General features: G+C 35.3%; 1 protein-coding gene across 3 annotated transcripts in view; it reads left to right on the plus strand.

Annotated features, from left to right (window-relative positions):
• The first annotated feature begins 11,860 nt into the window (after positions 1 to 11,860).
• Positions 11,861 to 27,926, plus strand: part of LOC135845519 (cell adhesion molecule Dscam1-like) — a 185,173-nt gene continuing 169,107 nt past the window's right edge. For all 3 annotated transcript variants that reach the window (XM_065364109.1, XM_065364112.1, XM_065364113.1), the window contains exon 1: positions 11,861 to 11,981. The gene's annotated coding sequence lies outside the window, so the exon portion shown is untranslated. The remainder of the gene's footprint in view (positions 11,982 to 27,926) is intronic.

Genomic DNA, 27,926 nt, shown 5'->3' on the forward strand with positions numbered 1-27,926 from the left:
TTTCCGAGCACACTCTCTCCATTTTGAAAAAAGTGGGGAAAATTTTGAAATGTATCTACTCACTCATAATATGGCTTGTCAATTTCCATTATTTTAGTCCCCTAAATTATAATTTCTGTGACTTTTAATGTTGTTTTTTTTTTTTTGAAATATTGGGCCCGTGCGACAGGTTTGCGAAGGGTTGTAGGTACGTACACTGATAAAATAAGAAAATGCTCAAACTCATAAGGAGACCACTTGAAGTGCTCTCCACTGATTTGAACTGGAATGCCATTTTTGGAAAAAATATACGTTCTGAACCCCCCCCCCCACCCCCTGGACAAAATTCCTGCTGCTTTTATTGATTTTTGACGAATTTTTGAAAAACCAAAAATGAAGATTTTTAGATATTTTTTGATTTTTAAAAATGTATTGTATCGATTCAAAATGATGAAACTCAATTTTTAACATGATCTAAGTAGAAAAGTTGACTTTTCGTAATGAAAATTCAACTTTGAGCTATTTATTTTGCTTTTAAATTTCTTGTTCATTTGTATCGATACTATTAAAATTTTTGATGTGGGAGAGGCAGAGGGGTTTGTAGTAGTTGCCAGAAAAATTTTGGGACCTGGCAAAAAAAACGTGAGAAAGCTGAAACGTCGAGTTTCATGTTTTTGATCTTTTAGCGACGACTTATTAAAAATCCAAAGGAATTCTATGTTCCATGAAAAAAATTATAATGGCAATCATTTAATCAAATTTACGTATACACATAGCTAAAATTTAATATGTAACCAACTTTTGACCTCTCGAGTGGATTGGTGAAGGGTTTTAAGCTGTTTAGGAGACTTCAGCGGATTTTCGGATATTTCAATATGTGAAGAAAATTGTTAGATATAAAATAATGTAGAAGCCAGAAAAAAATTCATAAAATTCAAGATCCAAAAGTTCGCGGATTTACTTTCTTTGTAATTGTGACTCTTGCAGCCGCTTTTTGGGTTCTTCTAAAAAAAAAATAAAATACCTAGGTACATTTATGAATTTAAACTAACAGCTATGAATTTTGAACATAAAAAACTTTGAATCCGCACATGTAGGTACTGAATTCCATTTTGCCCATTTTTATGACAATTTTTCCCAAATTCGAAAGTCGTGAAATCTTCTGATGGAGCCCAAACAGCTTTAAACCCTCACCAACCTATTTAGGAGATTCCAAATTAGGGTATTAACGAAATTTCGGCTTTCGAGCTCAATTTGATTTCATTCTGATGTATTTACATGAAAAATAATCATGTTCAAAAATTCATCAAAAATCGTAAAATGAAATTTAGGTTCCAAAATTCGATCAGACGATGTATATATACGAGTACTTGAATGCTCTTTCAATTTTTCTCTGTGCAATGCAAACATTTTTCTGCTGGTGGTGATGACCTCCCATAATGTGTGATCAATCTCAGGGCATACTTACCTTAGCCTTCAAAAATTGATACCTACCTTTTCTAGGTACCAAAAATCGGGTGCTGTGGTAACAATGATATGATTGCAGCAATTTTATTAAAACTATATCGAGAGGAAATGGAAAGCAAAAATTTAACGAAATTTATGCATCCGATTTCATTTTTCTTTCGAATTTATATCGAGCAAATCTCATGTAAAAGGCGTTTGTCAAATATTTTCCGAAGTCGATGAAAATTTCCTTTTATTAAAAAAATAATTCATTTTTACTCTCCTAATTGCACGCTGCTATCTTTACTTTGCAAACGCTAATATAGATTTATAATAATGAACCAAATCCGGATACTTTTTAATACTCCCTCATCTCTCACAAAACTGTAAGTATTTTAAAAGGAGGGAAAAAACGGTCGAAATAATTAAAAATGTTTTTCTTCTTTGAAAATTCGAATTGATGAAAACTTTCATCGTTATACCTACCTAATAAGGAAAAAATATCGATTCACGGAAGCGAAAAGGAGAGAAAAAAACCTCAACATTGAAATCGTATCAAAGCGAATATAATATTCTGAAAGCATCACGATAGGTAATTAATTACCAACCAACCATTCCCATAGTTGGTAGAAGGTATAGGTACAGCGATAACGTGGTAGCGAAATTCATATTTTATGTGACGCTGATTTGTTAAATTTTCAATTATGACCCGTCCGAAGAAAATGAAAAATTAATACACACCCCGTAAGGTAAATCAAGCTTAATATACTCACACGCAAGATGAAGCTTTTCAAAAACACTGAAACTAAATTAAAAGCGACGTTTCGGTAACGTTAATAAATGTAATCGTACAACGTTGTTGCGGGCACGATCTAAAGACAGGAGCAGCGTGGCAGTGTTTCTCCAACGTGTAAACTAGGTTAGTGTACGCTGTGTATACGTATCTCTCTGGCTTGTCAAGTCCCATATGAATCCAGGTGGAAAAACTTTTTCCTACTTGAATCAGACATGCGGAGGAAAAATATTTTTCGAAATTGTTTCCTTCGTCTCTGCATCATCGTCACTGCTTCAGTGTAAAAAACACCAAAAATGCGTGAAATCAAAAACTTCACTCCGGATAAAATTGTGCCTTCGGTAGTCATTTTCATACGTAATATTTCCCACGAACTCAGCACCTTTTTTTTTTTTTTACTTCTAGTTTCTTGTAAAATAACGAGTTGGTATAAGAGCGAGTGCTTTTTTTTTATGTCGTCGTCTCGTCTAATTTAGCCAACTTTGTATATACGTATTTTGGTAAAAAGTGAAAATTTTCAAGCTTTTAAGAAAAATCATACGGATGATGGAGTTTCGAAGACGTTGCCTCGTTAATGTCGATTTTATACATAATGCTGCTACCCTGCTAGGTAGGTACTATCTATAGTTTAGGAAAATATTTATTTTTCGGGATCCTTATGAGAAGTGAGTGCTCTCTGAACCTACGAGTAAATCAAAGAAACTTTGAGCTATTTTGGCTGAATAAAGTAGGTAATCATTTATATAAAGATTATATTTATCATCTTGAATCTGCGTTAAAATTAACTTCATGAAACATTCAATGCAACATGATTTATATTCTTTAACCGATTTCGAATGCCTTCAACAGCGAACTGGGAAATTTAAATTACCTATGAGGTATCTTGAGCACTGCAGACACTACAGGCAGGTACTACATTCATCCCATCAGTCCACAATCAATCCTGGGTGAGCATTTCGCCGGTATCAAGAATCAAAATGTAGAAAGTACATAATATAGCTGATAAGGCGATGGACCAGTTAGTCACTGACAATGTACTGGGCCATCCCTACGACTTCATATTCTCCTGGAACATATGTCAACCGACCATGCAGTACCTGGTACTCAGAGTGGTGGAAGAAATATTCTACCGCCCAGTTGGACGTCATCTGTGGGTGCTCTACTGCCCTATATACAGTGAGTATCGGCAGATGGACAAAGTAACCCCGGCTCACGGAATGGGTTAAGAAGATCTTAAAAATAGAGCAGAGATAGAAGATAAAATCCAACGTCTCAAATGAGGAGCCATCTGGTAACTTCTGGTGACAGATTCACCAAAAGTCACCAAGTGAGTTTTCGACTTCTTTTCAGCCAAAAGGGTGAAAAAATCACCAGAATGTACTAATGACCACAGAAATTGTTTTCAATATCTGATGACTCCTTGGTAAATCCTGGTGACTCCTGGTGACTGATTCACCAGAACTCACCAAGTCGGTTTCTGACTTTTTTTTTAGGTGAATTTATAGTAAATAAATCAAAAAAATGTTCTCAGAACTATTGAAAACTTTTTTCAGAGCTCGGTGACTCCTTGGTGAATCCTTGGTGAATCCTTGGTGACTACTGGTGAGTTCTGGTGACAGATTCACTAGAAGTCACCAGATGAGTTTTCGACTTTTTTCCTGCTGAATTTATGGTGAAAAAATCAGCAGAATGCTCTAATGACCTTGGAAATTGATTTTGAATAACTGGTGACTCCTGGTGACTTCTTGTGACAGATTCACCAGAAGTACCACCAACTGAGTTTTTGACTTTCTTAAAGGTGACGTTATATGATTAAAAAATCACCACAATATCCTCCTTACCTAGAAATTGTGTCGAATGTCTGGTGACTCCTTGGTGAATCCTGGTGACTTCTGGTGACTTCTTTTTTCAGGTGAATTTATGGTGAAAAAATCAGCAGAATGTCCTAATGAGCCTAGAGATTGATTTCAAATATCTGGTGACTTCTGGTGACAGACTCGCCAGAAGTCACCAGGTGAGTTTTCGACTTTTTTTCCTGCTGAATTTGAGGTGAAAAAATCACCAGAATGTCCTAATGACCTCAGAAATCGTTTTCGAATATCTGGTGACTCCACCCTAAAGGAGATTGAGGATGATCTAATGCGGCAGTTCCCCGACTACGCCTTGGTCCATTGTATCAGCCGTGATGTCCAGATGTCCAAGCTCTTGTTCAAACAGGCTTTCATCAGTTACCAAGACACTTTGAGGTCAAGGGGAGTGAAGGTGGGAGTAGTCGAGCTTAAGAAAGGCGCAAACTAATAGATAACAGTTTGAAGGAAAAATGAACACCATTTCTTTTTTAAGATTTAAAACTGAGCTATTATGAATGGCATGGCACTCTCTTTTACTTGAGAAATGAAAATTCCATACATTTTTCCCTCATAAAAGCCAAAACAGTTTAGGAGGGAGGTTGGTTGGAGTAAAAATTATGTAACTAGTAAAAAATTATTATTATAGACACTTCATTATTGAACTCTGACGTCGCATCAAACGATTATTTTTAAGGTGATCAACATTTTGGCATCCATGATCAAAATTCCATCCTAACAAAGATAACACCAACTTCGCGAAATGGGGTATAAATTAAATATGAGCAATGTTTCGTTTCTCGTTAACTTTTCCTTCAGCAATGAACTAGTCAAGATTACGGTTTATTATCGTGGACAAAATGGTTAACAGAGAATTTGAACTTCTCGACAAGTTTTCGAGTTGGATTACAGTCTTTATAAAAAGCCAAGAAGAAGAAGAAGAAGAAGAAGAACAAAACAACGCAGACGCGTGTATCGTACACGTCTACGTACAGCATTAAATATTTGCAGTAAGTCGCATCTTGCCAGTAATGATAAATAAAAGGTTGCGAGAAGAAAAAAAAATTATGAAGAAAGTTAGTTAATGAAGTGAAGGATGCTATTAAACTTTTACAGATACAAAGTTTCGCTTCGCAGAAACACTATATTGAGAAAACTTTTTTTTTGGTGTAGTGTATCTAGCCTTCAAAAAGGAAGCAGTGAGATAAATAAGGGTAAAGAAACTTCTACAGGCTTAGATCAATGGAATGGAAAAAATTATCATCAATTTTAGGTATCCTTTTCTTTTATATGCTTTATACAATATCATCCTGCACAATACACAGCGAATCAATGATTCTCAAATTTATTACGCTTCGTGGATTCCATTCAGGCGGTAAAATTATTTGATATCGAGAGTTTTGAATAATGTTTAAATAAGCAAGATAAACGTATTTGGTGGGGCTGGTTTGTTTGTCTGCGATGGTTGTATTCGAATGTTTGACGATTGAAGGACTCTTAATTATTATTCGGTTCGCGGTTGGGTAAACGTTCTGATGGAGTAATTTCGTCAGTTACGAACTCGTGTATTTGTATCTATAATCGTTTATGGTTCTTGGGATAAATCGTGGATAATGGATTTAGCTAAAGGTGTTTTTTTTTGTGTTAAGAAAAATAAATGGAGTCGATATGTTCTATTTTTATTTAAAAAATTGAAATATTTAGTAGCATTTCTATTTTAAAATCGAGAAGTAATAATTTTTCATTCAGGTAGTTTCTATAGTTAGGAACCTTTTAGGTAAATAATCAATTTGTTCTTTTTGATGTAAGCATTCGAGACATTTTCTTATTTACTCCTCGTCAAAATCCAACGACCTATTTGTAAAGTCCCCCATATGACATCCCACATACAGTCTAGATTACAAAGACGTGTCACAGTCGTACATGATGAGATGTCTAGTTGTCTACATGATGATGGAATATAAGCTATTCAACCTTGACGTAGAACATGGTACACGTGGGTGCCTCAATTCGACTAAAAAGCACTTAGGCGATGAATTCGAAAAGCAGGAAGCTTTACGACGGCATGAATCGATAAAACAAACGTATCTTGGAAGGATTTTTAAAAATAAAACCCCAGCTTAGTACATACCGCCTAAAGAGAACCCCAATGAAAGTTTCTATGTTAAGAAAATAATCTTGTTCATTGTACCAGGATGAACAAAACCGTCCGACAAAAAGGATTGAAAGAGGATTTCCAGCCTAGTACGATGTACGTATAATACATATACATATAGGAGGTCCCTTATACACATAGTACACAGTATAGGCTGCGAATCAGTGTAATTTCTTGTAAAATCAAATTCAAACAAAAGAATATAATTTTCGCAATGATGTATACATTTTCGACTAAAATGAGCTAGCGAGGGTGAAAAAAGAAAGATAAATTTTGATGAGTCTCGGCATATATCTGAGTTAAACGAGACAACAAATGTGAAACGAGTAATTGGAATAAAATAAATAAAAAACGACGTCTTTGTAATAGTCGTTTTTTTCCTCCAGTTGTACACATAATATAACGACGTATATCCGGCTCATTTAAAACAAAGACGTCGTCTTCAACACTCGTGTATCTGTATGAGTGGCATTTTGAAAATATTTCCAACACGAACATTCCCTTTGTATTACGAGACACTTTGGAAATGACCGTTATATGGAGTAGACGCGTAAAATATTCTGAATTTCAACATTTATATACGTACCATGGATACAAGTGTAACGAGATAGACTGTTGAGAGAGAGTAGGTATAAGGCAGAGAATCGCATCGAGCAATGGAAAAAAATAGGGGTAAAAAACTTGTAACAGAATGGAGAATGATGAAGCTCATGAATGCGAAGTGCATGTATACAGACACACACACACACACACACACACACACACACACACATCGAAGCACACCAGCACATGGTAAATTTTACGCCGTTTGTCTTTTTTACCTTTGTGGAAAGGAGGGGTCTATAGTGGGTGATAAAACGCCAGCGTACATACATCATTGAGCACGCACAATCTGTTCCTTTTGTCGCAGTAATCCGGCAAGCTAGAAAAATACCGTTTATGCCACTCGGCTGATACGGTTCACCGAAGATGTTTATTCGCATAAAACCCCAACCCAACCTCCCCGACTGTAAGTCGAGCTTTCACACCATCGTCTGCGTCGCTGGTTGGTAATGTACCTGCTCTTGTGTTTGATCACACCTCGTTTTTAGTTTTATTCATATTTGCGTTGAGCTTGGAAAAACAAAAATTTCCCAAGTGTGTCTCTGTGCTGAGGCTCTGGTTGAAGCTTATAATGTTGGCAAGGGAGGCAGATCTACCTTATGAGAGTTAGAATCCTATGCAGCGTTTTGGTTTGATGTATACAGGGTGTCCCATTAAGATTGACCATTTTTCAACTTTTTTTTAATGGAAGGTACGACACAAGGGAGAAGTAGCTAAATATGAAAATGTATTGGCAAAAATTTCACCCCACCAACTCAGCCCTTATTATTCTTCAATTAGTCTTATGTAATTTTTCAAAATTTTCCAACTTAAAATTATTTTTACATGGATGTTTGGAAAATTTCATTTGATTTTTTTTTCATTCTGCTCAAAAAATTACAAAATTCATCAAACACTCGCCATGTCATAAATTTGAATCGAGCGATTACGTAATTCTAACACCGAAACATTCTAAACGAATTGATGGAAATTTCACTACCTGACTAAACTTTAGCAAAGGAAGTATATCCAAACCAGTAAATAATGTTTGGACCTGAGGAAGAAAGACTGAAAGAACTTCTAAAAATACCCCACTAGATATAAAATTCCAGATTTTTGCATAATTATCATTTTTCAAATTATTGACAAATTATTGAAAATTCAAAATAAAAGCAAACTGAGGTAAAAATCTGAAATAGAGTTTACCTGTATAGTCTCGTATTTTCGAACTCTGAAATCGATTGATGATCGTTTCAAATTATTCTAGAACCTCCAGCGAATGTTTGAATTTTCAATCCTAAAAAGATCCCTAATAAAAAGCATAATACGTGAGTCTTTTCTCATTTTTTAAAAAATTGGGCAGAGTCCAACAAAAATTTATTGCCTAATAACCTCAACAAGATGTGGAAAAAATTTCAAATTTTTATGTTTTTTGAGCAGTGGGTCGTTCCAAAATTTTTTAAGACCATTATGCGCATGAAGCTAATCTATGCGATGCTGATCCACTCGATGTTGACTTTTGAGAACTTGAAAAAAAAATCGTTCAATTCTTCATTACCTAGTATGTCTGGCTTTTAAAAGGTTGGAAAAAATATGCGATAAATCCCAACTCCAACAATTTTTACATTGTGTAGCCTATAGACTTGAACACTACAAAAAAAAAACAAAAAAAAACAAAAAAAAAAAACAGACCAATTCACAATGTTTAAAGCATTATTCATCTGATTTTACAATATTTGATCTTACTTTTAAGAGCTTGGAAAAAAATTGCAGTCAACTCCAGACAATACTCGTGCTAAACATTTAAAAACTAGAAAAAATATAAATTTTTGGAATTTTTACTTGTATTATTGTGAAATTTTAAATACCACAGGAGGGTGAATAACGTCAAGAGACCAGATAGAAAGACAGCCGACCTTGAGAAGCCGGACAGATGGGTCAATGACCTCAAAAGGACAGACAAAAAGGGACGTGGGAAGCCATATTGACAAGTCAATGACCTTAAGAGGTTGCACAGGCGAACACACGAACATGAAAAGTCAGAAAAGCAGGTCAGTGACCGAAAGAGGTCGGATAGACGGGTCAATGACCCTAAAATGCCAGACAGAAACGCATCCGATGTTGAGAAGCCACACAGACGAGCCACTGACCTTAAGAGGACAGACAAAAAGCCATGCAAAGCCATATATTGACAAGTCAATGACCGTAAGAGGTTGCACAGGCGGACAGACGACCATGAAAGACCCGAAAAGCAGGCCAGTGACCTTAAGAGGTTGAATAGACGAGTCAATGACCCTAAAAAGCCAGACAGAAAGACAGTCGATGTTGAGGAGCCAGACAGACGGGTCGATGACCTTCAGAGAACAGATAACGGCGGTGGGAAGCAATATTGACAAGTCAATGACCTTAAGAAGTTGCATAGGTGGACAGGCGACCATGAAAGGACCGAAAAGCAGGTCAGTGACCTTAAGATATCAGATACTAGACGAGTCGATGACCCTGAAAGGCCAGACAGAAAAATAGTCGATGTTTAGAAGCCAGTCAGATGGGTCAATGACCCTAATAGGACGGACAAACGACCATGGGAAGCCAAATTGACGGGTTAATGACCTTATGAGGTCACATAGACAGATACACGATTACGAAAGGCTAGAACAGTAGATCAGTGACCTCAAGACATCAGATACTAGACGAGTTGATGACCCTAAAAGGCTAGAAAGGACAACAGCCAACCTTGAGAAGTCAGAAAAAAGAGACAATCACCTTGAGAGGGCAGACAAACGACTGTAGGAAGCCATATTTACGGGTAAATGACCCTAAGAGGTCGGACAAGTAGCCAGATGCCCTTGAGAATCCAGACCGACGAGTCAATGACCTTGAGAGGTTGGACGGTCAGTCACCTCAAGACTCCAGACGGCCGGGTCAGTGACTTTAAAGGTACAGGCGGAATGAAAGATCACCTTAGGAAGTCAGAAGAACGGGTTAATGGCCTTAAGAGGACAGACAGACAGGCAGCCACACGACCTGGGGGAGCCAGACGTACGGGTCATTAACCTTTTGAAAATGAGTCCGCAATGAAGGGAAAAGATCTACAGAGGAGTGAAATTTTTAAAAAAATGTTGGATTTAAACTTTCAAAAAACTCACTGAAATTTTTTTAAATGCAATTTAAAGACTGAAACTTGGGCTAGAGACGTACTCTCTGAATGATTTTTTTTTTTCAATTTTTCCTCATTTATTCCAAAAAAAAACCTGCTCACTGAAAAATCTCATTCAAAAGTATTCATCAATATGACTCAAATTCCCACCAAGAAAAAACATTGAAAAATGGGCTAGACTCTCTTTTTAAGATCTCCAATTTATTGTACCCCCTGTTATAGAAATTCTTGAAATAACCCAGCACATAAAATCACCTTTTGTCGCTCGTGGTCGTTTAATGGGACACCCTGCATGTATCCATACTCACAGCACATAAAACTATAATTGTAGCTACTTAAGGGCCTTTCACGTTCCACCAGATCGTGTGGTAACTCTGACGAAAGATAGGCTGAGTGAAAGAGAAAAAAATATTTTGGTACAGTACCATTTATAGTGACACTATTATGTACATATATAAGGGCGCCGCACCTCCTTTCGTGTCTCATAAATTTTGTACTCGTCATTAACGCGGCTTTGTACCGAGTAGGTATAGTGAGTGGTGTATATCATCGTGCTTGTAACGAAAAATTCAACAAAAAAAAAGGGTTTTAGCACGCGATGTACTAAAATGGTGTGAGCTGGGGAAATTATTTTTTATGCACAAGATTCTGTGCGAATTCGTATCAAGTAAGTATAGGTAGCTTATAAGGGAATACCTCAACATTATTTCGGTTTCATGAAAGATTTTCTATTCTTTTTTTTAAGCTAAGTAAGTGTAAAATATGATCAATGTTTTAAGAAAAATATCTTCAAGAGAGGATTGAAGAAGGGCCTATTTTGAGTCTTTGATTTGAAAAAATGTCTCAAATTTGCATAAAAAAAGGTTGATAGTGAATTTTTTTGATAATTTGACCAAATTTCAAAATAAGTTGAAGTTTTAAAAACTTACCAAAAATCGAAAAATAAAATTCAGCACTCAAAATTTATTCCAGTGGTGATCTTCTAAGATTTTTTCTCAATTTTTTGGCATTCCTGTTCAAAAAATTTTCAACTGCTTGTGATATCCGCTTTGTAAACAATTTCCATATTTTTCCCTAACAAATTGGTCTCAAATTTTTCCAACATTTTGGAATTTGCTTTGAAATTTTCCAAGAAATTCAGAAACCTCGAAAGAAAAATATCTCACAAAGCAGAATTTCACTTTCGTCAACTTTTTACAAAAGTTGGTTCCATTCTTGAAAAAATTATGGCTTTCGCAGTCTTCTCTTCGCATCAACATTCCCGCTTTAATAATTTCTGTAAAATTTTCAAATAAAAAATACCTACCATCTCTTCGTAATCTTACACACAACAACGTAGGTAAGGTACTTGGAAACAAGTTGAAAACTAAAAGCCCACGAGGCAACCTTTATAAAATTCCGCGTATAAGGAGAAATTCTTCATTAATCAGTTGTGCAACATTTTAAACATCATCTTTTCACGCTTTCGTCTTTCGTCAGAAGAGTAGGTATAATATGGAGGAGGGTAGAGGGAGCACGTAGGTATTAATATATGAGTCGAGGTATAAAATCTTATATAAGACTAGAAAAGTTTCCACATTCGGGTTCACTTTCTTGGTGCTTTTATGGTGAAAAAAAAATAGCGTATATATTTTTCGGTGAATTCTCGTCCAAAGGTTAATTTATAAAAGAGAAACTATTCCCGTGGAAGAATATCGAGGGTACGTGATGGGTATTTCATTTAGCGACTTCGTATACCGATAACAGGATGAAAGCAATCAGTGTGTAAACATCGGCTGATGGACCACCACATCACCTCGTCCAGCGATACTTTCGGTATAAGGGATGAAAGTTGCTCCATTCCGCTAATAGTGGAATGTGTCGTCGCGCGACGCAAAGGAGGAGTGTTAAATGTTGGCGCTGTTTTCCTCCTTTCACGTCCGTTAAAGCGATAGTGTTATTTTGTATGTTTACGTAGAATACACGTTCCGTTCTGGTCTTGGCAGCCGGCGAGATTACGTAAAAATTTCCGAAAAATAAAAGGTAGAATTTTTCAAGTATTTTTTTTCCTGTAGTCTCCTGCATTATTTTTTTATGCTATGTAGAATAAGTATTTCCATAGATGCGTGCAATTTGAGAATTTTTTCAAATTGTTATATTTATTGTAGACTCGAGTTCCAGACTTGATCATTAAATTTTCAAAATATAGGTAGTTATTTTGATCACGCGAGTATTTCTACCGTTTACAATTTTTTTTAATGGTATAATTTTTAAACCAATTCAAAAAGATAACACGAATGCTTATCGTCTGTTAAACCGTCACGTCGGTTATAAAAAATTAACCACAGCTGTCCGAGTGTTTGCCTAGACTAAACATCAAGGAGAAACAAACGTTTTGAAATCGCATTAATAATTTTTTACACATCACGTAAACCAACAAGGTGGAAAAACAAATCAGTCGGTTTTTCATGATTACCTAATGGAATTTTTCGAAAACCTGGCACAATTCAACATTCCCTCGAATACTCGTATTTTCGAAATAAAAACTCGCGATTTTAAATTTTCGTGAAAGGCTTTCGAAATAAATGAATAGAACCAATATTTTAAACAAAGGGTATTTGTGATAATGAAATGACATTTCTTTGATTTTACTTCGCTTATTGTGATGTTTTCAAATATGAGAATAAGTGTGAAGAACTGAGGATCGAGAAATTCTTACAGAATACTGGAAAATTTTCGGGAGAATTTGGCTTAAATTATTATAATCTCCACGAATTTTAGACTTTTACAATTTGATTGCTTTCATCCCTCTCCCCCCCCCCAAAAAAAAAAATATTTCATAATATTTTCTCAGAAAAAGTAGGCTTTTTGTTTTTTATTTTTCAAAGCTTCATAATCAATTTTTCGTGTTTTGTGTAGGTACCTATACTATAAGTGAAAGTTTTTCCATTAAGTTATCGCTTTCTTGGCTTTTAACGTTTATTTTCTTAATAGACTCCTCTACAAAGGTACATCAAGTCCCAAAGTACTTTTTCAGCTGACTATAATTTTTTTGCTATTCATTTTCGTTTACTCCTTTCTTTAATTTCAAATAAACATGAAAGAAAATTTCAAAAGCAGCCGCATTTAAATTATATAATATTTCGGAAAACTGAAATTGACTCAAATTTTAAGACGTGGGTGTATTGGTAGGTCTAGTTATCAAATTTCAAAATATTGAACAACATTTTTTCAAAAATTTCATCGAAAAATTATTGCAGACATGAGAGGTATTTGAACCGGCAAAATAATTCTGGCTTAAAACGAAGTCAAACTATAACCAAAATTTCGGGTTTTCAGAGAAATTCTCATGTTCTGCAGGATTTTACAGAGTCAAAAAAATGAAAAAATTTAAATATTTTTTATTTGAGTTTTGAAGCTGTTTGATTCATGGATTTTAGGGAGATCCTTATCTTGAAGTTTCATCACTGTTTTATGCTTCCACCTCTTCTTATATTTCAAGCGAAAATCTTTATTTTTTCAAATCTTCTTATCCAAAAAAGGGATCCAGAGGCCCTAAAAGTTGAAAAATCAAAAAAATTCAATGCAAAAATTTCATCGAAAGTTCTCAATTTTTGCAGTAGACTTTTTAAAACCCCTCCTGACTTTTCAAGCAAAGCGCATTTCATTGCACAGAGCCTTTTTTAAAAAAAAATCAACCAATTAAATAAAACAAAAGTCAGTGAATTTTTTTTAGAATTTTCAATTACATATTTATACAACATGTCTGCTTTGAGCCACCCCCTTGAGTAACCCCCCCCCTTCAAAATCAGCAAAATAACCTCTAAATAAAGATAAAAAAATTAGGTTAGCGTTCAAACTTTTAAGCAAGAGAGCTCAGAGTTAAAAATTTTGAACAATTTTTCAATGTTTCAAATTTTTTTCGATTTTTTCCAACTTTAGATAAATGGTTTTTACTTTAGTACTTCCAAATCAACAGATCATCGAGTCTAAGCCATTAAAAAAGCTCTAAGTTCATTTTTTTCAAGTTCAGGAGTTCTCAAAATAGGTACATATACAGAGTTCTTTTCTTGAAAATGTGAAAATTTTGTAATTATCCCCTTAAAATGATGTAATTGAAAGGGAACAACTAATTAGGTATATTTATAGGTCACCTGAACAAAAATAATGATTTTTTTTCTTGAAGCATAAGCATAAGAAGTTTTTAAGTTTTTGAAACTTCGAGCTTACGTCGAAAGAGTTGGGGACATTGACCTACAAATTTGAAATTTTTCTTAAGAATTTTTGCCAAGCTACATTATATTTTTATAAAATATGAAAAACGACCCACCCTAGTAAGGATTACCTCAGCTTGAAAATATCCAGAAAATTTAAAAGTAAACTATCTAAAGTAAAATTTGGCATTTCCAACCTTGCAATTCTACTGCATGCTGTTTCACCATTTTAGAGTCTCCAGTGACATTTTAGAAATTTTAGTTTTCGAAAAATTGATCCAAAATTTGTCGAAATAAACTTGAAGGATGTGAAATGAAAATTTTTGAGTATCGACTTTCTTTCTTTAATTCAATAATTGACCTACTCAGTAAGATTTTCTTGGCATAGCTTACTGCAAATGTTGTATGTAATGTAAGGGTTTGAATAGTAAAATTTTGAATTTTTGATAGATTGGATTTAAATTTGAAAATTTTGAAAAAATTACCTGCCCTGAGGGCAACTTTTTATGCTGATTGATATTACTGGGATGATGACATTTCTTTGTACCTATACCTACATGATTTTATAAATTGCTGAAATTACAAGGAAATATAATTTATTTTCATAAAAGGTCAGAGTCAGTGCCGGCTTTGAGGGGGGAGGGGATTTGGGTGAGAATCCCCCCTCAGAGTCTAGTTTTTTTGGAGGGGGAGTGTTGATGGTAAAAAGTAGTCATTTTCCAAGCATTTTTGCGCTCTTTTTTCACTCGGATGGATGCCGATTACAAACCCATGTCTAATTGTGCAGCTTGTTCAAAAATTGTAGAGGAAAACGCTTTTTTCTTCTTCTGAAGCCCACATTATAGGTATATTCGTACACTATTTACATTTACTTTAAATACTACCTTAAAATTTCAGTCGCTGAAGTCCCTCCTTTTTAAAAATGAATAAATAAATGATATATTATTTATTTGATTTCTGCCCTCCAACAAGCTTGACTTGCCCCCTCCCCTCATTCCAAAAAAAGAGATGATAAAATTACTTGGTATGGACTCAATTATCCCCCTCCAAGGAAAAATCCTGGCATGGCACCGGTACTGGTCAGAGTTGTGCAATAATCAACTATTTTTTTTATCAATTTTGCACCATATTTTCAGGAAAAAAATCAATTTTTTTCCTTTTCTTTTTTCTTTATTTTTTTTTTTTTCATCCAAAAATGTTGTTTTAAACTGTATGAAATAATAAATTTCATTTAAATTGGTTTCTGATGATTCCATTGAAAATTATATGATGCATATACACGATTTTAAATGTAATTTTCTACGACTTTGGTTACCATAAATTTTTCCTCAGAATGCTTACTTTTCACGCAATACTTCAAAAATTATTTTAAAATAGAAAAAAACCACAAGTCTACTCCTAGGGAAGGATGGAGGGTATTATGTGGAGTTTTAACCAAGTTCCTCTGAATAAAATGATGTAAAATAATGAATGAAAATAAGTCAGCTTTCGCAATTTTTACTTTTTATGAAAATAAAACGCATTTTCTTTCAATTTATGGAATTTTTGAAAGCAACCGTACGAAAAAATATCATCCAAAGAAATTTTATTGATTTATATGTAAATAAATCAGCTTAAAAAGTTGAACTCAAAATAATTTTTCCAGAATTTTTTACCCATGGATGAGCCATTATTGACCATAAAATGACTCCAAATAAATTATCAGAGCTTTCTTTCGCCTAGTAAAGCTCCGCATGGTATATTTTAATGTATGTAGAGCCCACAGCGTAGCGAAACTATGTAGACCTACATGGCGTATTTCAATTAATCAGAAAAAACATCGAAGCACGGTTGAAAAATAAGCACCCATCAACGATAATCCAACCCTTCGAGTATCCGTTCATGCTTCGGTACCATTATTAATGAACAAGTTAACCATAAAACATATCATCCAACAAGTTGATATGCACAGCTTTAAAACCCACCATCGTACCTCCACTTGGCCCGAAATGGATTTCAAAAATTACCCCAGATCATTACCTATTATCGGCCAAAAATATCCTCAGTTAACTCACAAGAATCTACTTCCATATTCCAACTTTCAAGTTTAGCTGAAACTTAAATCGTCCGAAATTCGAGCTATTTAAAAATTCATCCGAGGCGAGTTGAAATGAAAAATCAGGCTCCTCCCAGCATAAAACGCCGTCAGATTTGTTTTTTTCGCTTTAGTAACGCGGCTAAAAAGAATTATTAGCGTGCCAACGAGATGAAGTCGTTAATTAATATAACCGCTTTTATACGCGAGATTCATCTTAAAAGTACTCGGCTCTTTTTCAAGGTACATTTCTCGCTGAAAATTCTTTTTACGCGTTCAATTTACCAAAAGAATTCCAGCGCCACAATTTGGATACCATCTCTCCATCTCTATTTGGAAGTGAAATGAAAAAGAAAAAAAAATTACTCCGTAGCATATTTTTTACTCGCGCTTTTAATTAAACATGTAGGTATATTTTATTCGTGACACAGAAAACCTAAAAAGAGCATCCAGGATAGTCTGGCTCGTATTTCATTCATACATGGCCGACCTATTCGCTAATACTATCATCATTAATGATACCTACATCGTCAAAAGCACAGTACACTCCGTTACATCGACCAAAATTAACGCACCATTCAAATTTCTCTGCCTTTTACATGCAACGAACGCGGGCTAAAGGCCATCGCATCGTGCACCGAAAAACTATCGGGGGAAAAAAGTGGCAGGGGAGACAGAAGAAAATACACGAACACTGCACGCACGAGGGGGCAACGCGCTAAAACTTGCATGAATAATCGCTTGGCTGACCAAGCCATCTAATCTGGCTATATTCCAACAATTTTCTCGTTCTCTAATAAGAAATATTTTCGCATACGTAAAAATGCGGTAGCTTTTAGTACACGACGACCCCGTATATGTGCGCTTTTTTACCCCGCCCTGCGTCAACCTACCCTTTGAATGGTTGCAACCGTTCGAACGACATTATTTCCGCAACGTTGTTGTTAATTATATACGAGTGCACTTTTTTCAGCAAGCTAGGCAACGATGGTCGGTACCATAGTTGGTGGAAATTTTGGCTTAATATAGATTATAATTAATGAAATTTACCATCCACTGTCTCTAGTATGTAGATATACATATAATATGTGCCTGTGCGACCGATACATGCCGCGTCTGCACGACGAGTTAATCTCATCACAAGCGAACAATATACCTTGTGTGTAGACGCCGCTGATGCTGCTGGGATCCTGCCATGCTTTTATGTGTGTATCTTAACATTGTACGCTCAATTCCCTGCAGGTCATTGGGTTGATATATACGTAAACAGACAACAGGCTAGATAAATTTTCACGCTGAAATGAGTTAACCGATGAAATAGACTGCGCTTTTGCTGATTTCCAATAACTTAGTGTATCGTCGCTAACGTGAAATTCCTTATAACGACAGATAACCTAATAATAATATTCGATTATAAAGGGTGTCCCAGTTTCGCATTCAGCGAGGTAGCAACGAGTAGAATTATTCGTTGAAATGAACAAAATAACAGGAATATTTTCTAGCGTGGTATTTGAGAGGAGTTCATTGGTGTGAATAAGAGATGTAAAATATCTCAAAAATTTTAAGAAGTAGTTGTCTGAAAACAAAATATGCAAGTGATTTTTAGGATTGGCGTTTCAAAAAAACAGAACTTTTGCTTGAAAATAAGAACATCAGGTTTTATAATTGGTTGGTAATGTATTTCAACATGGCAGCAATTGTTTTGTGAACTGGTCACTGTCGCCGTCGTAGTCGCACTCCTTTACAGGAGATGATTTCCCAGCACATGAGCAAGGTTGTTGAAAGCGGTTTTTGCCATTCCAATCCGTGATTTAATTTCTTTAAACTTGAATTAAGTATCACTAAGGTAAACCCGGGTAAGATGGCCAACGGGGTAAGATGGCCAGGGGGCCATTACTCGAATATGGGACGGCGGATCGCGCTGCAAAAAATATATTTTATTCCTCATAACAAAAGAACATACCAGACATAAAAAAAATTTTCAGTACTTCATTTGTGTCTGTGTGAGAAGTGTTGATAACATTTTAAGGCTAATTTTTTTGCCAAAAGAAGAATTTTGGATTTTTATTATCGTTGCCAAAACGTATTTAACGAAGTGATAAGTAAATATTTCATATATCATTCGAAACCTAGAACTCTCAGCTTCATTTTCATATAAAGTTTTAGTCATTTCAAGACTTCACAGAGTCACCAGAATCAAAAATACGTGACCGTGTCATTTGGGAAAGATGGCCAGGGGGAAGATGGCCATATGCTTTACGTGTTAAATTCACGCTGAAAATAAATTAATCGATCTAGTACATGTCTCTGTGATCGTAATACATGTCTCTGTGTTATTTTACAGCTATAAAAAAAGAAAATCCTATAAAAATAAGATAGATTATGATAAATAGTTGGAATCTGTACCCCATTTGGGGTAAAATTTCCACCTCGCTGTAAAAATGATTAAAAATTGCAAATAAATTAACAAAATGCAAGTTTCTCAAGTTATTAAATTTAAATATAGGTAATAAAAACCCCCGAAACTTGATTTTGTTAATTTATTTGCATTTTTAATCACTTTTATGGGATGGCCATCTTACCCTGGGTGGGTTGGCCATCTTTCCTGGGTACTTTTTTGAGAGCTCAAAAATCAACTTTTCGAATTTCTTTTTTTTTTATATGAATAAGTTCACCAAACCACTTTTCAATTAAGGGAAGTTGTAGGGGGATAACTTAGGTTTATTTTAAAAAAAAAAAAAGTAGAATCGGACAATTTCTGTTGACTCCAGAGCGGTTTTGGCAAAACATGGCCATCCTACCCGGGTTTACCTTATTGGTTTTGGCTTGACCTCCAATCTCACGAGTAGCGTCCTCTCTGATTTTGGAATTATGGCACTGATTTTATTACTGATTCTGGTATGTATTATTATACTCACACCCGGTTTGTGTGTGTCTTTTCCAGCATAGACCATTTCATAGTCTTTATCTGCCCAGTTTCTACTATTTCCAGTCCATCAGGTCTCGCTTATTCCTAATACATCGATTTGTAATCTCCTGGCTTCCTTAATTACATTAGCAAGTTGTCGAGTTTTATACGAAGTTCTTACCAGTATTGCAGAGCAAAATGAATTTCATTCCGGGTTCATGGTTCTGCTCCAGCATGAAAAATAATTCTGTTCTGGTTTCCTATATCGTTCCATTTTGCTCTGATTTTTCTTTTTTGTTTTAGAGGAAGTTACATTCAAAGTACATCAGAATTTTCATGTCTGGAGCAAAAATTGAAGTTGAAGTACCCAAAATTTTGAAAACATGGTTAAATTCAGAGTTTTTTAACAAAATTTAAAGTCCATCTCACATAAAAGAAGCACCAAAAACACCCAATGAAATTTGGAAGGTTTTACTTGATGTTTTGACTATTCTGGATTTGAATTTTGATGATCTGGAAGTGGTTTATTTCATTTCATGTTACTTATTTACCATGTCTTGTTATAATTGTCTAGTTTATTGAAGTAAAATTTCAGCAAAAACACACGTTGTTCACACTGCAAGCTTACAAAATGTTCATTAATGGTCAAAAAAATTTGTGAGGTTGGAGCATTAAAAACCCTTATTTTTATTCCAGTTTGGTTCTGGTTTTGCTCCTGTAAATTTTTTGTAATTTGCTCCAGGTTCTGTTTGGCGTTCCAATCCGCAAAAATTCTTCCAAAAGTAAGGGGTTTAGCATTCCAGTTCGGTTCAGTTCCACTCCGCAACACTGGTTCTTACATTCCAGGTTGTGACGTTGATGTTGTTCCACCTTGTTTTGACTCCACGTATTCTTAGCACCCTATCCGGCTGCCTTGGTAGATGAGGATCAGCCTGACAGAGACTTAGGGCCATTGCTAAATTGATGTCCATATAATTCTAGGGAAATGTAATGGTGTTGGTTTCCCATTGCCTTCCACCATGATTTTCTGTTGGGGTTTACTCCCTTAGCCAAATTTGTCAGTTTTTAGGCGCTGGTATTGGCCTTCTCATTCTGAAGCTCTTGAGCTTCCCTGGGGCTGGAACGAGTGAGTTGTTGGTGTTCTGCAGCTCTTATGCATTCTTGTTCAAATGTTCATAATCCGTATTTATGTAGACGCTTGGCCTTTGACTTGCCACTTCACCCTGTCATCTTTCCACCAACTGGAGAATTATGCTTCAGCCATGTTTATTGATTCCAAAGTCCATTGAACAGCAACATGTTACCACCCCACACAACGTGGACGCGCAGAATACCCCAAGTGTTGTCTTTGCCTTCTCATCTGTCCTGGGGGACTGGCTCCTCTTGATGATCCGAGCTACTACCTAGAGACTATCTCTAGCAACAACAACCTGTGCCCTCGCGGGGTTTCTGAACTGGACAGAGCTAGATTACAAAAACATGCAAAAATATGTAAGTACATCACTAGCCAAAATTTCAGGAGCTAAAAAGCGCATTTTTCGATGAGTCAAATGGAAGGACATGACTTCATTTTTAGTTCAATTTCACATGAAATCAGTCTATATAAAAATTAAAAAGATTTGATTGGTCAATTAACACTTTTCAGCTCCTTTTCAAGTCGTTTAATTATTTCAATTTATTGCATTTCAAGGTCAAAGTCAATTTTTTTGCAGCGCCACTTGAAAAAATTACTTCCTTATACAACATTAAAATTAATAACATTTTTTTTTTCAAATTTTGAAACTTATTTTCAGAAATTTACAAAATTATTTAATTATTTACCAGAAGATGTCAATAAAAATAAGTAGGTAATTTTGCATTAGTCTCTTTTTACACCAATGAAAATACTTGATGCAGTATTTGAAATTCCTGACCCCCCCCCCTCCCTAATCAGAGGTGTGTCCTAAACAGTTTTGTTTCAAGTTTTTATAGAAAATATTTTTTTAAAAGCGAAAATCTGGACTAAGTAAGTATTTTGAAAAAAATAAGATCAATATTAAGAAAATGTGATGATCTGATGAACCTAACAATTATTTTTACTTCGGGTTCAACAACCTCAAATTGGTCATAAAACGTCATTAAAAATGCAAAATTTGACAACTTTTTTCTATAGCTCATTTTTGAGTCTGAAAAATGGCACATTTCCAGTACAGGGAATTATCGTCGGGGCAACCTGACAGGTGACAGCGGAAATGAATTCGCCGTCCTAAAAAACCCCCTTAGCTAAATTTTCAGCTCGATTGACGACCAAATTTTTTTGCCCAAAAAAATGCATGAACTCCTTTGAATGTTTTGAATTTTTTTTTATTCCCAAAAAAATCGAGTAAAATGTCGTTTTCGACTAATTTGAGGTGGCCGAGTCCAAATCTGGAGTTCAATTTGAATACCAGCACCTCCTTCATTGAGATTCTACGTTTTTCTTAAAAACAACGCAGCAAAGCTCAATTTGGACACCAGCTTCGGACTCCTCGACCACGAATTAGTCAGAAATCTTCATCAAAAATTCACTTTTTCAATCAAACCTATTGATTTTTTCGTCAGATTATAATTAAGCAGGGCTACGAGAAAACTTTTGCTGATAGAAAAAAAAATGAAACAATGACTTATGGAAACCATAAAATAAATAAATTCCACAAAAGTTATATTACCTACCAAAACTTTTTTCAATTGAGTATATAGTCGAGTAGATATTTAAAAATCAATCAAGCACCAATATGAAAATCTTGAAATAAGAAAAATAATTACGAAAGAAAGAAAAACAAACGAATTGGTTTTCTAAACTAGGAAAAAAAGTTATCCCAGGCGTGGCTACTAAAACTATGGCATTTCTCTGGCAAATTTGTAATAAAGTAGTGGAAAATTTGCACACTAAGCAGCGGGGCCAACCGATAATAAACGTTGAGGGTTTCGTTTTAAATAATTCATTGCCGAGCAAGATTTTACGTTTGGGTTGAGAATTCCATTAATAATGTAATAGCAATTTTGGTTTTAACGTTTTGTCTGCTTGCATTTAAAGTTTAATTCATCACAGGCGCAGATTTTTACTATTAGTACGATCCTTATATTACCCATCGATCGGAACGGTATCATTGATGTTGAATTTTGTGTACCGAAAAACTCAGATTCACGTCAGACGACATTTAAACCTTAGTACACTGTATTTTCGAAGAGTTGTTTCGTTTAAAAGGTCTTTTAATGGAAGTAATTTGTAAAAATAGATTTTTCTGCTAGATTAAATTTAGTATTAGTTCCACGTATGGTATTTTTCCCCGGTAGATAACGATTTGAGTATACCGTAGAGATTTTACACAATATTGGTTCAATCGATAGATGGTATTTTTTTTGCAAACGAATCTATATAGGTACTTTTTTTACGAGCCGAGAGTTACCGTTTTTTTTTGCTTTTTAATTAGGTCGTCATTCGAGTATCGGAGTAGGGAGGATGGAAGAATACGATTCGAAATTACGAATGAATGACGCGCCGGAATTTTAATCATCTACACGATGTGTAGGTTGCACGGTGTTAGTGTAATAGAATACCTATCTAGTTAATATGTTATAAGGGATGAATGAAATGGAAAGCTCCATTTTTGTTTATACGAACAGAGATGAGGCCTTGGCGTCGTTCGTTATGACATCGTGTAGACAGTTACACAGAAGCCAAGTTTTGTTTTTTAAAATTTCATAAAAGGATATTGAATTTGGGACGCCTTTTTGGAATTTTTCTACCCGAGCGAGGCGGATATTTTGTCGTAAATTCTTTATTCCTTTTACGTGATTGATGGCAGTTAGTAAGCAGGTACCTATGAACAATCGAGTAGCTAGATAACGGCAGCGTATAAATTTTGAAATACTTAATAACAGCGAAATAGGGGCTCGATAGAGGCTAGAAGCGAGAAAGTCGTTTTACTCGTGTATGGTAAGGTGGATAATAAGTAGCAATCTCGTGATATTTTTGTTGAATTCATAAATTAGAAAAATGCGATGACGTGTTTTGTGGGAATTTTCCACTGCAATATTTATTTACCTCGACTCCATCGAACTCACTGGAAAACCATTCGGAGTGCTGCATTCGGATTTTGAAATTTACAAGAGGTATTCAAACTGGCAGAAAAAATTTGGAGCATGATAAAGATGAATCGATAGAGTACAAAAAAATACATCACCAGCCAAAATTTCAGGTGCTGAATAGTACAGTCATTTTAGCAAAATTTTTAGTCGAACCTCGGAAAAATTGGGGGAAAGCTGAATTTCACATTATTTGTTCAGATTGGTCTCTAAAACAACCCATCAAAAGTTGCACCCTGCAACTTGACCGCTACCCCCGCAAGAGGTCATTAACCTTTGCCGATGCAGGTTTTTAGGCTGTATCGCCGAAATGAAAGAGGAAAAATATTCGAACAAAAATTGTTCTACGCTAAATTTCCTATCAGCATGACCAGTTCAGCTTTACTTAAAATGGCGATTTTACCCTTACTAAGGAGGGGGTAAAGTTGTCAATTTTATGAAAATTGTTGTAAAAAATGAAAATCGACAATTTAAAACGTGAGTTTGTTTCACAATAGACTCGAAAATATTTTGACCAAAGTTGCACACCCCAACTTGTCTGCAACCCTCGCAAGAGGTCATTAACCTTTGTCAATCTACATTTTTTCAGCTACATATATCGCCGAAATGAAGGGTCGGAGGAAAAAAAGTGATTGAACTAAAATTATTCTACTCCAAAATTCCTCTAAGCATGACCAGTTCAGTTAAAATATATTTTTCAATTTTTGGTGAATTTTTAATAGCCAAAAATGAAAAAAAAATCAAAATTTTACCAAATTGACCTAGAAAGATGAAATTTGGAATTTTCAATCTGCCAAATCGATTAGAAACTATTTCAAACAATTTTGAGCAATTCTGAAGCCTCCAGCAGACTTTTGAAACTTGAAATCCACAAAATTTCATCAAAAGAAGTTGGAAAGCTAAAATTCATTCTGTAAACTAAGTTCATTACGCTAAGGAATCGACTGCAAGTAGATTTCAAGTCGTTCTGGAGCCTCCAACGACTTTTTGGAAATTACTGGAGCCTCCAGCAGATATTTCAATGCTTAAAATTTCCGTAAAATCTTACCAAATAGAGACACCCCATTTTTGACATTATTCTGAGGTGGATCGCAGGCAGTTTGAATCCGTTTTGGAGCCTCCAGCAGATTTTTAGAAACTTAAAGGAGGCTCCAGTAATTTCCAAAATCTAGCTGAATGCTACAAAATGACTTGAAATCTACTCACATACAATCGACTTCATAGTGTATTAAAATTAGTTTACAGAATGAATTTCGGCTTTTCAACTCCTTTTGATGAAATTTTGTAGAAATTTAAAGTTTCAAAAATCTAATGGAGGCTCCAAGAATTTTCAAAAAGTTGCTGCTGACCACAAAATGACTCAAACCCACCAGCAGTCGACTTGATAGCATGTTTAAGTCGGATTGCAGCGTAAATTTCCTCTTTCCAACTTCATTTGATGAAATTTTGATGGGAATTTCAAGTTTCATAAATGTGCTGGAGGCTCCAGAACTGCACAAAACGGGTTGAAATAGTTTTCAATCGATTTGGCATGCTGAAAATAGGGTATATACCAAATTTCAGCTTTATAGCTCAATTTCGTACAATTTTGATTTTTTTCTCATTTTTGGCCTAGATTTTCAAACATTTACCAAAAATTGAAAAATATATTTTAACTGAGCTGGTCATACTTACAGGAAATTTAGCGTAGAACAATTTTTTCTCTCGGGCCCTTCATTTCGGCGATACAGCCGAAAACCCCGTATCGGCAAAGGTTAATGACCTCTTGCGGGGGTAGCGGTCAAGTTGCGGGGTGCAACTTTTGATGGGTTGTTTTAGAGACCAATCTGAACAAATAATGTGAAATTAAGCTTTCCCGCAATTTTTCCGAGGTTCGAATAAAAATTTTGCTAAAATGACTGGACTATATGAAGGGCACTTTTCTCAATTTTTGGTGTATTATTGAAAATCTGGACCAAAAATTGAAAAAAAAAATCAAAATTCCACCAAATGACTCAGAAAGCTGAAATTTTGCATGTACCCTATTTTTGACCACCCGAATCGATTAAAAACCGTTTCAAACCATCTAATTGGAGCAGTTCTGGAGTCTACAGTAGATTTTCGAAAGCTGAAATTTCCATGAAATTTTTTTACAATGAATTTGGAAAGCTAAAAAAATTAGTTTATGCGCCAATTCAACATCCTGAGTCGATTGGAGAGTATTTTAAGCCATTCTCGAGCCTCCAGCCATTATTTGGAAATTCCAGATTTTCAAAAAATGCTATGAAAACTGTCCAAATGAACTTTAGCACAATTTTGTGGAAATTTGAACTTACAAAAACTTGCTGGAGGCTCCAGGACTGCTTCAAAACGGTTTGAAACCGTTCCCAATCGATTCGGGGTGTTGAAAATTTCAGATTTCTAGGTGAATTTGTTAAAAAGTTGATTTTTTCCCATATTTATAGCTCCCATAAGATTTTCAATAATTTACCAAAAATCGAAAAATTGTACTTTCGCTGTTGAAATTTTGGCCAGTGAGCATTTTTGTATAGGTACCTACTATTAGCGATCTTTTAAGCCACTAAAGTTGGAATTAAATTTTTACAGCTGTACTCACTACATACGAATTTGTACGTCACAAACATTTACAATTTGCTAATACGCTACCATACCACCAACCGTTATGGGATTTGATATTACCAACTCAAACGCATTACCTTATCCACATTGATACCTCTGAAGCCAATAAAACCCTAACAAGCGTGCTCATTTGTAAAAATACGAACACGTTAGCTCGACGCAAATGGTTATTTAAAATATAAAATTTACAATATTTTAATGGTAGGCAAAGCTGCGAAATTTAGGCATCAAGAAGAAAGTTTCAACTTTATCGCAAAATACCAAATTGTTATCAGAACAGAACGATGGTATAAGAGCTCGAGTAGGAGCGACGCGACGCGATGCGGCGACAACGGCGAAGCATTTGTTATAACGTATTTCCGGGTATATCGTTATCATACAATGCCTTTTTTGAAGTGACAATTTAAACGGAAACTATTTCGGTAGCTTCGTGCCGAGTATATCATGGCTGAGGATCATTAAGAAAACCCCCGAAGATACATTAGATGTAACATTAAACTCCGCTTTTGAATTTGCCTCCTCTCTTTCATCTCGTCGTTGTGTCTCTTTCGCAGTTATCTTTTCACTGCGCGCGTATATACAAAGAAAACACACAAAACCCTTGTCCGGGTAACCATCGTCAAAACAATACTCAATTAAGTTTACGTGTTGTGAGATTGGATTGGTGCGGTAAGGCGTATAAGCCATTTAATTGATACCTAGCTCTCTACCTTTGTCGAGGAATTATGCATACGTTCGCCATTAGCATCGATTAACAATGCAAAACTTTATATACTCGATCCAAGATTGCGCACTATTCTCGGCCTAAGGGCTAATTTATCGAATAAATTGGTCAACAGATCCGTAATCCGTGCGTAGAAATCCTACTTTATAATAAATAAGCTTCACTTAGTCGTCAAACACTTAAAAAATGCGTGCAAATCTTTGCAAAAAAAAAGAAACAAAAAATCATAAGTCTGTCTCAGCGTATTTTAATAGGTTTCCATTTTCGCGACAATGACACGTAATCAACGACGACGTTTAAGTACCTATGGTAAAACACTAGATATATAGCGACGCGAGAGACTGGCTCGTTAAAATCGTTTTTACATTGTAACCCTTCCTTTTGGAAAATACTACACTAATACGTAAGAGTATTTCTGTTTTGTCGTCATGTGCCACATATTCTCGCTGTGTATGGTAAAAAGGTACTATCAAGTTTACAGCAGAGAGTTTCCTTAATTGCGTGTCGAGTGGCTGCTTACACATTCAGTCAGATATTCAACTCGCTTCGTTCTCTTATTGTGTTTTACCATCGTATACAATGTATTAAACCGAATAAAACTAATCGAATGTCATTTCATTTGAAAAAATACTAGGTGCATACCTACATACGATGGTAGTTTGTTACGCTATTATACTTGGAATTTGAATAAGCGTTTTAAGAATCACACGACTGAAGGGTTTAAGGAGATGCGAATAAACGAGATAAAATGCAGAAGTATGTATTAGACAGAAATACAAGTACATATGAACATACGAGAAAACGAAAAAAGAGATTTGTTATTTTGTATTTGATCAATTAAGAAGTGAGTAAAATGAAATCAAAATTTTCCCAAAGACAAATTTTATTAATGTGTATCATAGATCTTGAAAAACTTCATCGAAGAGTGTCAAGTTAAATGTCTTTTAAAGTCTTAACTTCCTTAAAAAAAAAACTTAATTTAAATTCTAAAATTTTCATCATCACCATCAAACTTTGACCCAGTGAGCTGCTCATCCTGTCTGGGAAACTGTAGAAGAATTGCTTGCCAATGTGTCATCAAGTTTTTTCTTTGGTCTCCCTCTGCTCCTCCTACCGGTTGGAGTGTATTCTTTAACTTTTTAAGGGGAGGGTGAGGCGAATGCCTATGCCACAGCAATTATTCTGGGGAATCAATGTTGTTTTGAGCTTTCATGTAGTAGTTTCCCGTTGCTTTCTACGCTATCTACAAAGTAGCTTTTACATCGCTAGCCAGGTTTTTACAACCCTGAGTTCAGTAATCACTGCTACCTATAGTTGCTTAAACCAGTTACAGCTTTTTGAT

This window comes from Planococcus citri, chromosome 4 (genome assembly GCF_950023065.1).
Source record: "Planococcus citri chromosome 4, ihPlaCitr1.1, whole genome shotgun sequence".
NCBI classification, from domain to species: domain Eukaryota; kingdom Metazoa; phylum Arthropoda; class Insecta; order Hemiptera; family Pseudococcidae; genus Planococcus; species Planococcus citri.